General features: G+C 41.2%; 1 pseudogene; it reads right to left on the reverse strand.

Moving 5' to 3' along the window:
- LOC147709025 (uncharacterized) overlaps nt 1–12,466 on the reverse strand; it is an 84,671-nt pseudogene that overhangs the window by 32,052 nt on the left and 40,153 nt on the right.

The following is a 12,466-nucleotide window of genomic DNA, read 5'->3' on the forward strand; positions in this document are numbered from 1 at the left end:
ACCAATTTCATTATCATGGTATTGATGTAGTTAATGCAGACAAGAGAGGAGGAGACAAAACCCTGCGTCTGAGACGTAGAGAATGCATGTGGATTATGAAACTTAGGGCCGTAGAAGAAGGTTTGAATTTAGATTCTGAACTACAATACTTCTTGGGTCAGTGAATCAGTATTGTATACCTTGAACTTACTGTGTTCATATGATAAGAAGAGATGTACTATAACTTTACCTTGTATTTATGTGATTGGAATGAGAACCCAATTACTGGAGTCCAATTGTAATTGAGAATTTATGTTGTAATGTATGAATTGTAATTGTACAATTTATATAGATATATGTAACGTTTTGTTATTGACCAGTATAAATTCTTTTATATTTTTTTCTCAATTTGTCAGAATTTCCTCTATTTCTGGCCTTGGTATAACACTAACTAGACTTTATTTGCTTTCTAATTCTTATATTTCATCTATTTTACATAACCCCTTTCCACGCAAATATACAGATTATATAATACTAACCTTTCCCCGCCCATTAGACTCACCGGTGGCACATAACATAGGAGGATACGAGATTTGTGTAGCTATAATAGGTTCGATACTGCTACAGTATACTTTTGATTTTTGAGCTAAAAAATTTTTCTTCCCTTTTTTTTTCGTAATCCTCGAGGACTGAATAGAGTGTATATGACATTAGTTTAAAACACTCTTAATGGATTAAGGATGTTCCAAGTTGAAATAATATAATATCCATTAGACGAACCGACAGCACGTATATACGTGGACCGAATAATAGATTCGCATTAATTACAGTTCTAGTCCGAGTCATGTAATTCTATTGTGATACAATTATCTGAGCATTAGTATAGATATTTACTGTGTAGAAACTTGCATTTGACGAAAATAAATATAGTTTGAGTCAATTGCATACTACAACATGGCGGCCACGGACACCGCGGTATAAATAGGTAGACAGACATGGCGGCCGTGCTGCACGCCAGAAGTTGATACGGGAGCATTCCTGAATACTTGGGTGAGTCAAATCGCCAGGGGAGAGTTTATGACTAATCTTGAATAACTTTGTATCATACTGGGGTTGAATAATGACTTTCCGAGAACGGATCAGATATACGAGGTGTCCCGTGAACCCTTGTCCATTTCATGTAAATATTGACGCAATCACCGTTGTTACTAGAGATTCGGAATAAATTTAGAGATTTCAGGACGATGCACAAACTTCAACTGAATAATATGCTATAAAGTTATATACTGAATAACTTATTTAAGATGCTGACACTTTTTGCGTATTGCGTGTTTATTTACAGGGTATCATTAGCTTGATCCCCATATTATATTAATTGATTTCCTCTATACAGATCGGGTGAAGACTACAAACTCCTCACTTTTACAATATTAAAATATGCTTAACAAAACAAGGACTTGATTTGGTAAGGTGATTTAAGGGTATTAATATTATTATTTCCACGGTTTATTCTGAAACAAGTAGTGATCTATCTAATTCTTTGCTGCAGGTTATTATCAATTTACGTGCAGCCAAAGTATTTATACTACCTTGAGATAACTGACTAAATAAGAAGACGTGAATACGAATACTATTGGTGAGTGGATATGATCGGTAAATTAGTTTATTAATGTGGCGTGGTTATGATGTTAGGTAATTTAGTTGTATTCAATAATTATTGACTTTAAAATACTTCATTATCTACATAATAGGATGGCAGTATCATTGGCTAAGAAGACGAGATGTATCTTCTTTAAATGCTACGTATTATTTTGAGGTGATTATATTATTATTTATAACAGACTTGGGATACTTTGGTGTGCACAAGGGTGACCCTCTGTCCTTGGTGGCGTTTTTACTTTAAGATTCTTTTCCTCTGATGACACGGGTGTCTGTCAGGTACACCGCAACTTTTTAACCTAATTTCGGTTAGTACATTGATATTGACATTGTACTGATATACATTTATTTGATGTTTATTATACAGCCCTGATGAAGTCATAGACCATCATATTGGATCAGACAAAACACGTGTAGGCTGTGAGAATTTCTGTATTGAAGTGACACACCAATCAACACAAGCTTTAAGAATAAAGAAGAATACTGCTAAGCTGTGGACATTTATTTTGTATTTGGATAAAAGGATTGTTTGGAAATTAATCGGAGGAATGATTACTGTTCAATTTTGACTGAATTACTTTTTGGTCATAGTTAAATTTTCGATAGAAGAACATTGTGTTTTAATCTCTGTGTTTATAAAACTTATTTAGTTCAGAACTGATTATAAGTATACTTTAATTTGGATAATTGGAGCGCAGGAGAGATCACCCATTGTGTAGCTTATGTCCACACTTAGTGTGGTTTGTTGAGGGTAGTTGGTAACCACCCTCTTTCTCAACTGCAGCACCACTGAATTTCTGACCACTTACTTAACTCTGGTAACACATTGAGCGCCCTTATCAGCAAGGTTACCAACAGCATACTCAATAATCAATTTATTTAATTGACAAGAGTTATTATGAGCTTGGGATCCTTTCTTAGAAATTTTAACAATTTCTTGTCTTTCAGAATTTACCTGTAGAGAGGCGAATACAGACTGTATAGTTTCTTCGAATCTGATAATAGGATTTTCTCTTCTATTTAGAGACACTGGCACAAGCTGGGAAATTGTATAATTTAATCTACTTTTTGCATTCGCGTTCCAGTGAATTCTTCCTGATTTTTGATTTATATCTGCCCGTCCTTCATAGGTGCCTAAAGGCCATAAGGAAGTAGGCTGAGTAAACATCTCGATTTCAGTAGAGAGCAGAGCATGGTCACTTTCATGTGTATACTTAATGGATAATGATTTTACCTTCGAGAACAGGTCTAGACTACTGATCAGATAATTTATGATTGAAGACCTTGGAGAGCCCAATCTGGTATATGCCGCAGAGCACACAGACAGCTTCTGGCCACTTTACACCTATGCATTGACCATTTGAGAGTCTAAAACATGGATTTCATTGATTTGCCTCCTGTCTACAAGTATGTGTTGGTCATCATGTGCATTTTTAGCAAATGGACTGAGGCATACCCAGCAAAGAATTGTGATGCACAAACAGTTGGCAAATTCCTCCTGAAAGGACTTATCCCACGTTTTGGTGGTACCTTTGCTTTTGAGTTCTGACAATGGACCGGCATTCTGCAGGGGGCAACACAGAACCTACACTGTACATAACACGCACCAGCAACGGGTTTATTGTTCCTCTGTCAGTATCGGATGATTTGCTCTTGCAGTATTGCAAAAGACTAACAGAGACATTGCATTATCTTCACTGTCAGGTGCCGCATGCTCTTCATGAAGCAGATGCACCACCAGCTCACTGGCTCCAGCCTGGCTTCTGGGTCTGTGTAAAGGCCAACACCAGACGCCACTGCTTCTATCCCTGCTGGAAGGTACCCTACCAAGTTCTCCTCTCCTCTGCGACAGCAGCCAAGTGTGAAGGGCTAACCTCCTGGACACTTGGCTCCCACACTAAGAAGACTTCAGAACAACAGCAGGGGTCCCCATCTCCGACCTCTCTGCACACAGCAGCACCTGCACCTGCCTCAGAACGAGAAAAAGGGCATCAAGTACAAACAGCATCACCAACAGCTCCAGCATGACCATGCAGATACAACCTCTGCCCCTCCCAAGCAGCAAGTAGGTGTTAAAGAAAACCTGCTTGTGCTGTAGACCACCAAAAGGACCGGGGTGCAGGCTGGCCCTGTTTCTTCAAAGGTACCCAGTGGGTATTAAGTGTTGGCTAACCTCTGATGCCACATAAAGGGGGTACCATCAACAAAGAAAATCAACTTTTAATGGTATCTTGACAACAAATGAAGAAGTTGCCCCACCACTGAAGCACTGACAGGACAGCGCTACCATCTCATTCTACTGAAAGTATCTGAATGACGAAGTTCTGGTAACCTCTCGAGTCATAGAAAAGATACCACTGGCTAGCTTTTGTTCTTTGTGAACAACTTATCCTTGAATTTGTTGCTCCTTTCTACCTACCGCACATACTATTGCCTGGAACAATGCCACATAGAATGCCAAAGACAGAACGGCAGATGCCTTGGGTGCTAGTTGCAGCATGCACTCCAATTCCTGCCATGCATCTTTATCCCGACACTGGTAATAATATTTGCTAATCAATTATCCATACCCTTCCTAGGTAGATCAGAGACAGTCATGAATGAAAATGAAATGCTGTACTAAGCACTACCATCAAACTCATTAATGTCAAATAAAAGAGGAGAGCCAGGGGAGATTGAGAATGAGGAAAGGACAGGGTGGAAAGAATATAAAGAAGCATTTAAGGAAAATGCATTTGAACAAATGGTAAAAATGTATGTGGAATCAATTAATGTATCAGGATGTTATGTCTGCACACACCTGGCAACACATGCACAAGAGACAATGAGCTATACAGCCTTTCCAGTCAGTGGGAAGGTATGTAGGGGGCAATGTAACCAAGGACATATTACACACAAAGCATGGCAATGGTAGGACATCCACTAAGGGTGGCAAAACTCCTCCTGCAGGGACGCATGGCAGGCTACCGTGTACAAACATGCATCCAAAACAGGGGATCAACTGCTGCTGGACCAATTTAGGACAAACCAACGGCCGGGGATGGGCGGAGCGAGGAGCCCAGAAGCTTGGCATTCCCCTAGAGACAAGAAGGCAGAGGTCCTGGGGGTACCACACTTAAAGATCCTCAACATAGTGACAGCACCATAGTGGATACGGTATGCCAAAGATGACGGCTCCGTTGGAGTGGGAAATGGTGGAAAACCCATGCACCTTAACAAAATTAATAACTATGGAGGAACCGGTGGGTTTCTGGGAATACACAAGGGTAGACAAGCCCAGAATCTATGTAGGTAACAGCAAGTGTCAATGGTATAGCAACCAGATAGGATCATGGATGTTTCCCTGCAACTATCACTAAAGGGCTATTCTTTGTAAGCGGAAAATCAGCAAATTTCCAGTTGCATTGTGTTTGGTTCGGCAGTTGTTACCCTTCACTGGTATTACCATGAATGGTACACATCATTATTATGTCACTAATAGGTCACCACACAGACCCAAGGGCCGCAGGAAAAGGACATCCACTTGGATAAATGACACAATGACAGGCATGGGCATCATGGTGCCACATCTAGGGGCGGCCTAATCCACAGACATGATGTATCAGCTGGCAGGGCTGATTGAGAAATTGGCAGACTCCACAGCAGCAGCCCTGAGGAACCAAACATAAGAACTTACTGCTATGAGGGCAGTGGTGATTCAAAATCCTATTGCATTAAATATTATCGTGGCCAAGGTGGGCGGAGTATGCCGGGTAATACACCAGACCTGCTGTTCCTATATCCCTGACAGTAACAGCAATATCAACAAGGCCATAGGAAACACCCAAAAGGTCCAGACAGAGGCAAAGGAGATACATACGGACAACATATGGGGAGCCATGGGAGCATAGCCTGCCAAATGGGGGCGTCGCTGTTGGAAGCACTGATAATAGGGTTGGTCGCACTTATACACTTGGCTCTCATAGGTTCTACAGCATTTACATTTCTTCTTTAATTGCATTTTGATCTTTTGAAATAATGTTTGTTTGTGCAAGCACTAATATATGATACTACTCACAGCTGTATTTCTCCCAGACGCTTTAACTTTGATGTAATTGTAGGACACCTCTGCAAGTCCAATGTAGTTCCTATCAGAAATCAGGTGGCACAGAGATTCTATTGTACAGTATTTATTCCTTTAAGTCTTTCCTTTGGTCTGTACTTCTTTAAAAAGGTTTCTTTATTTGTGGTATCAAAGTCAGCAAGACCTCAGCTCTAGATAGCCTTGGAACCAAGAAAATAATAACTCCCATTCTTGTTGGGTACACAAACACAGTTCTATCCTCTTGTTTTTGCAGTGATAAATCCTTGTCCAGACTAGTAGAAGAGGAAGAGGTCATGTGGGTTAAACTAAAGACACTGCTGAAGCAAATCCCAAATGAATATCTTTCACAATGGTTGAAATTATTCATGGTAATATATGAAGATTAACAACTTACATTTGATCCTGAACACTGTGCAGAGAGAGACTGGCACAGAATATATACACTGTTTGATTGTTACTGTCATACAAATACAAAACTGAAAGTGCCTCAGCTTGCGACAGATTAGACACATTAGAAAATCTTGTGTGCCAAGACTAAGGAAAAAGCTAGACGACTGGGTTAGACAAGAGAATGTGATCGCAGAAAAAACATACTAGATGATGAAGTTGATTAGAATACTAATATGCTGACCATGTTAAATACTTTGAAAAAGTTACATGATGTAGCTGAGGATATCCGAATAGTAGCTAAAAATCCTGATTAGAAGACCAAGACAGTGCAAGTGATAAGATACAGAATACAGGATTCACTCAAAACAAGCTGCCATGATCCCAAAATCAAACTGGACTCTATGGTCTAAACTTACAATGTTAAAATCCATTAGGAAGGTTACCATCTGAAGCTGCAGTAAGAGGCTCTATCTCATGGTTGTGTAATTGTTGAACCAAAACTGACAGTCTAATGGAAGCTAAAACTTCTAAAAAGGCAGAAGCATCACATGAATTGAAATGGATGCTTTGCTGATATTCCCACACAGTCTGTTAAATTACACTGTAAAACCACCTACTAAAAGCAGTACGTAGGTGAGCCTGAAACAATTCTTTGATAACATCATCTGCCAAAGGGAGAAGACAGGTTTGAGATCTGGTGTGAGCTGACAGGAAAGTATTGAGTTAAGTTTGAAAAAGGAAATGAATGATGGAAAGCCTTCAAGGATCTGCCATATGAGTTATGAGTTGTGCATTCCATAAGGTTAACTAAACCAAGTATGACTTCAACAGATAATACAGAGTATGTACTGGAAGGGCATTTTGTAAGACCGTTGGAGGGTAACTTTGGTGGAGAGGTATAAGTGGAGGTGACTAGGGTGCATAGCCCACAGCAAAGTATGCAAAACAACAGCATTACTTGCATCAGTAAAATCGATATCATCTCTCTAAAATGTATTAAATTAGTCATTGAAGCTTTGATCAAATTCTAATAGCTAATATGAAAATCAGGAAAGAAGATGCTTAGTGATGAGAAGCAACTAGAAGCCATCTTACAGGGAACTTACTCAAAGAAAGGATTGCCAGACAATGAAATTAAATATCTCAGACCGATAAAAACAGTCTGAGAAGTTACGTTATCTTCATTGATGGCCCTCAACTTGAAGCTCAGATAGGGAAGAAGAAACCTCCCATGCTTTGCAGAAGTGATTAGAGAGATTTTCTTGGAAGGTAGTAAAACACAACACAGCTACAGTCTTCTGTCAGTGGAGGAACAACTTCACACACGTGCATGCAATTTCCGGGTCTGGTTACGTCTGGTCTGCGATTCTCCTTAAAATATCAAGTAGTATAACAACATTATTGTACTGATTAGCCCAGAACATAACATAAAAGTCATACAAGTTTGATAGATTACTCACCTTTTCTCTCAAGGCTGTGCCCCTGCAGCTACCAGTAGTCGTAGGAACCAGCACCGTAAACACCAAACAGAATGTCAGAATGTGGTGCAGAAGTTCAGATTCTCTATAGGAAATGATATACGTAAGAAAAGTCCTTGAAGTCTCTGAAATGAGGAAAGGCAGAGACTAAGGATAAATGAGGAATTAAACTCAACATAACAAAGTTGAGAGCTGAAATGATGGTGATTAACTATGTGAGAGCACAAGCTCTACAACAACCAAAAGGCTGGCTGGCCATCTCCCTGTGAGTTACATGAAACTCCTGTGGATTCATGGAACATGTAGGCTACCTTGGCTTCAAAATGTGTGCCTTACAGTGCGGCCATCAGAGACAAACAGCCTCTTTCCAGGCAGTACCCACAGTCTGTACATGCTGCCAGCCTCTCCTGCTTATAAAGATACATGTTTTCAGGCAGTTTGGAGTATCATACCTCCTCAAGAACAGCAAGAGGCAGTAAGTGTGGACCATGGATCATGACTGAGTTCCCGCTCAAGAGCCACTATTCAGTGGTGAAGCTCCTAAGTTATCCAGGTTACTGGTGTAGAACTCACACAGCAGTCAAGGGGTATGTAGACTGGAGGCCTGTTCTTATGATAACTTCAAAACAATTTATACAACTATATTCCTATGAACTTCATATTCTTTTTCAACATTCACCTGAACTAGGGCAGCATTTGGAGCAAAATGTGTCTTTGCAGAACATGCTTTCAGCAGGTACACATGAAACACAGAATGGATTTTCATGGACTGGGGCATTTTTTTCTGTTCAGTTACAACTAAGAAACTATATTCAAATGTAACTTTTTTGTAAGTAATCATCCACCCAATATGCTCTTTGGTTCTGGGGTTCTTTTTCTATCAGGATAAAACTTGTAATTAACTGTAGCCTTTACAAATGCTTCTTGTTAGGTCGAGCCTATCGCAGCACGCATGCGCTGCTCTGCAAGACTTTATGTAAGGGCTTCAAAAATCTGACCACACGCTCGTGCGTGTGCTTTTGTTTTTGTCACAGGCTATTGGCCTTTGCGTACACTGTTCTAACAAAGACAGCATGCAATTGGGCAAAGGCGGGTGCATGTCCCACCTTTCTCAACAAATATAACCGCCCATTGCCTATTGCTTGCGGTTACGCACAGCAGCGGCATCTGTTTCTAATTATGACCATGTGTTTATAATTAGCGTGTTCGCTTTGCTGCCGCGCTCTCTCGCCCCTGCTCCTCTCTTGCGTGTTCTAGTATTCTTTTTTCGCGTCCCCTTTTTGCTTCCTGACCGTCCCTTTAATATTGCACTGCGTTCGCTGGCCCTCACTTCTCTCTCGCGTCTTCTGTTATTCTGTTTCACCGCCTCCTCTTGCTTCCTGCCCGTACCTTTAATATTGCACCATGGAGCTGCTGTCTCATCCGCATGTGCTCAGTAGGCACAGAGGCACATTAATACAAAGTACTCGAACTCTTGCGGCCGCAGGCCGAGCTTGCCTTTTGAGAGAGAGGCCACTCTGTTTCCTTTCACCACTGCTGCAGTGGCAGGAGCTATGGTCCTCAGGGAGCTGCTTTCATTGCCGAGCAGGTGAAGGCAGCAGGCATGCGATGCCAGCTGCAGTAAGGAGTCAGAGGCTCCCTGTGACGCCAGAACCAGAATGAACCTCCTTGTCAGGTGCAGTCACCCGCTAGACTGCCTCACATGATGAACCTAGCCGTGTAATCATGCCAGTGCTTCTGATACCATAGATACACTGACACAACCAGACTGGTGTGCATGGCTCTGGAGCAGTCATAAACAGTTGCACGAGAAGAGGCATCCATCGGTCCTGCTGTTCTTGGGGGCCGCGTTATCTTGTTTTTTTTTGCACAAAACTCCGATTGAGTCGAAGGAAAGCGCCCACTGTCTTGATACTATGAACCCGTTTGAGTTACGCGCGTCATAAAAACATTGCTCCTCAAGGCGCTATGCCATTTGTGTGTCTGGATTAAAACTTTGAGGGTGAGGTGAGCATAAGGCACACCCTAGCTGCAATTTCCAAGCGCAGAGCCCTGGTGTCCCTGTTAGACTAAACTTTGGTTATGAAGACAGCCAGTCCAGGACTAATCCGCAGCAGTTCAAATTTTCAAATATTATTCTGCATTTTCGAGTTTGCACAGACTTAACAGGTGCTGGTTCTTGTGAATATTATTTCTGTGAATGTGAATATCCCGTTGGCCATCAAACGTTCAGTAAAATCCATAGCAGTGCCATGTCTCGTTTAAACCTAATGGGAAGAGCCACGAGTGTCTCGTCTCAAGGCGCTTTGTGCTACACAGTTCATACAGCTATGAGAATAACATGGCCGTGTTTGCGAGATTATAAAGTGCCTCAAGGCGAAAACCTCTCTCTAGCTGTGTATGATTGTTCTCTTTATATGTCAAGGGGAAACCTTCACCTAAAAAGATATCATGGCGCAATCAAAAACACTGAAACCAGAATCGTTAAAAATGCAGCTGTCTGGTTTGCTAACAGCATCTTCTTAGGGGACATTCCCTGGAAATGCCTTCCGCCCATTAATTATCATTGGCTTTTTAACTCGCACTTGCTTTCTAGTTTCTGGCTTTCTTTTCCTTTAGGCGATGTAAAATAGATAGGTGGTAAGGTCATTAGGTTACGCAAGAATGTGTGTACCCAATGTCTGAGAAATCATTTTATAAGAGTGCTCCAAGGAGATGTGGCCACCATGCACTCCAAAGGGGAGCCGAGGCTTCCGAAAACCCTTCATCAAGATTGATGGATGCATATGGAGAATCCGAAATAAAGCATCACTCAATATACTGGACTATTGGACTATGTATTTTGGTGCTCAAGGGATTTCACAATTTCTTTTCTTTTAGGTTGTCCAGCTTGAGTTTGCCACTTCCCTTGTCTCTTGTTGCAGAGGCTAGAAAAGCAACCCCCACAACCACAGTGATAGGGCTGTAGGTAGCAGCATTTGTTGGTATTTGCCTGCAACTAAGTGCAAAGAAAAAACAAGCACTGGCATAGCCAAAAGGTCTCACCTTTGGGACCTTATAAGTGTTTAGACATGCAACAGTTTATGTTGTTGCACCAAGGATATTGTACTGCATAACTAAATACTTATGATGTTCCAAAGGCGAGACCTATTGGCTATGTCAATGCTTGTGCTGCAATCTGGATTTCCTGACGTTCATGTAAATGTCCTTGTGCTCAGGGAACTGTTGTAAATGAGAGTAAGTCTAAAGGCTATATTATAGGGTGATATCCATACATACAAAAGAAGAGTGCCATCTTTGTGGCTCAATGCATTGCATTGTTCTACATTCATTCTGCTAACCATCTTACTCAAATCCTCTTCTTGCAACAAAGCTTGATATCCCTAGTTCTGTACAGGACATTGGTTCAATCGTTCTGTCTATTCCATTGACTCAGGATGATAACTAGTAGACAGGCAGAATTATAGGGGCATATTTACAAAAACATGACACAGCACGGTGCTGCAAGCCATCCTGCTGCGCCGAGCTGCATCATTAGGAAAGTGCAGGGATGTGTTGTATTTACAACAATACAACGCATCCTCATGCTTTTCTCTGTGCTGGCACACAGTTGGCTGCCAAGTGCAAGGGTGCCTGAGTTGCAGGGCTGATTGTGTTTGTGCAGGAACGGAAACCTTCCTGCACATAAACAATAATTGATGGTGTTTTCCTCCTTCTTTGTGTGCTGCACAATGCAGCACACATAGAAAGAGGAAAAAACATGGCGAAATTACTGGTATTTCTCATTGCACCACTTTAACGCCTCCCCTAGGAAGGCGTTAGAATCTGATGCATTCCCGGGTTTGCGAAACTCTAGAAATCTGGAAATTTGTTAGAATCCATGGGTTTTGCGTGGGAACACCCACAGCAACACCCATGAAATGCCCCTTTCACACAGAGTAATGCATGAAAGGAAGCCATATTTACAAGGTCATGAAAAGCCACGCAGGATGGCTTTGCATTGCCTTGTAAATAAAAGTGACGCTCAGGTGGCGCAAGGGACCAGAATCCAAAATTAAATTGAGAACCCCTGTCAGTTATCAAAACATATGGCATTCCATGCAAATATTTGTGGCAACTCTTTTGAGGTAAGCAACCTGGTTATTGCAATAAAATGCTTCATCTATGTCAAACAGGCACCAACTAGTAGAATGAGTGTCATTTTGACTTTTTGGTAATTCCTCTGTAAACTCCATGATTATTGTATGCCAAGGCTTAGGTGTAACAGGAAATGGTCTTCAAAGACCCACTGGTTTAGTATGTGAGCTCTGAATCTGAGCTCAAATAGAACATGTCTGAACATACTGCTTTACATCGGAAAACAGAGTTGACCACCAAACATGCCTTCTGTGGCAAATGGTTTAGCTATTCCTGGATGCCCAGCAGTTTTTACTGGACTGAAGATAAATACAGAGCCTTCCTTTCATACAACAACTCGGCTTTCTGATATATACCTCCCTTTTGTCCGAGACAAGCTTCTTTATTAATGGACCGTAACTCTATATAATCCAATGTTATAACTGCTTAAATGTTGATCAGAGCCGCATAATGACTGTTTTGAGTTTCATTTGGCAAAAGGTTGGAGGTTCCCTGACTACATTATTTTCATTTGCAGGTTGTTTCTGCCAGGAAAAGGCATCCGTCTTACCACTGTTTGAACCAGGTTTATAGTTTGTCACAAAATTGTAAGCAGTAAAGAATAAGGTCCTTCTAAGCTACCTGAAAGTCAGCGCTGTAGATGACTTTAAAAAACTGTAAATTCCTTGGATAAGTATAAACCTTTATGTTAGACCTGACATCATTGGCTTGAGTCTCTCCTCCATTATTTTTCTGTTTG

This window comes from Lissotriton vulgaris, chromosome 6, assembly GCF_964263255.1.
Source record: "Lissotriton vulgaris chromosome 6, aLisVul1.2, whole genome shotgun sequence".
In the NCBI taxonomy this organism is placed as follows: domain Eukaryota; kingdom Metazoa; phylum Chordata; class Amphibia; order Caudata; family Salamandridae; genus Lissotriton; species Lissotriton vulgaris.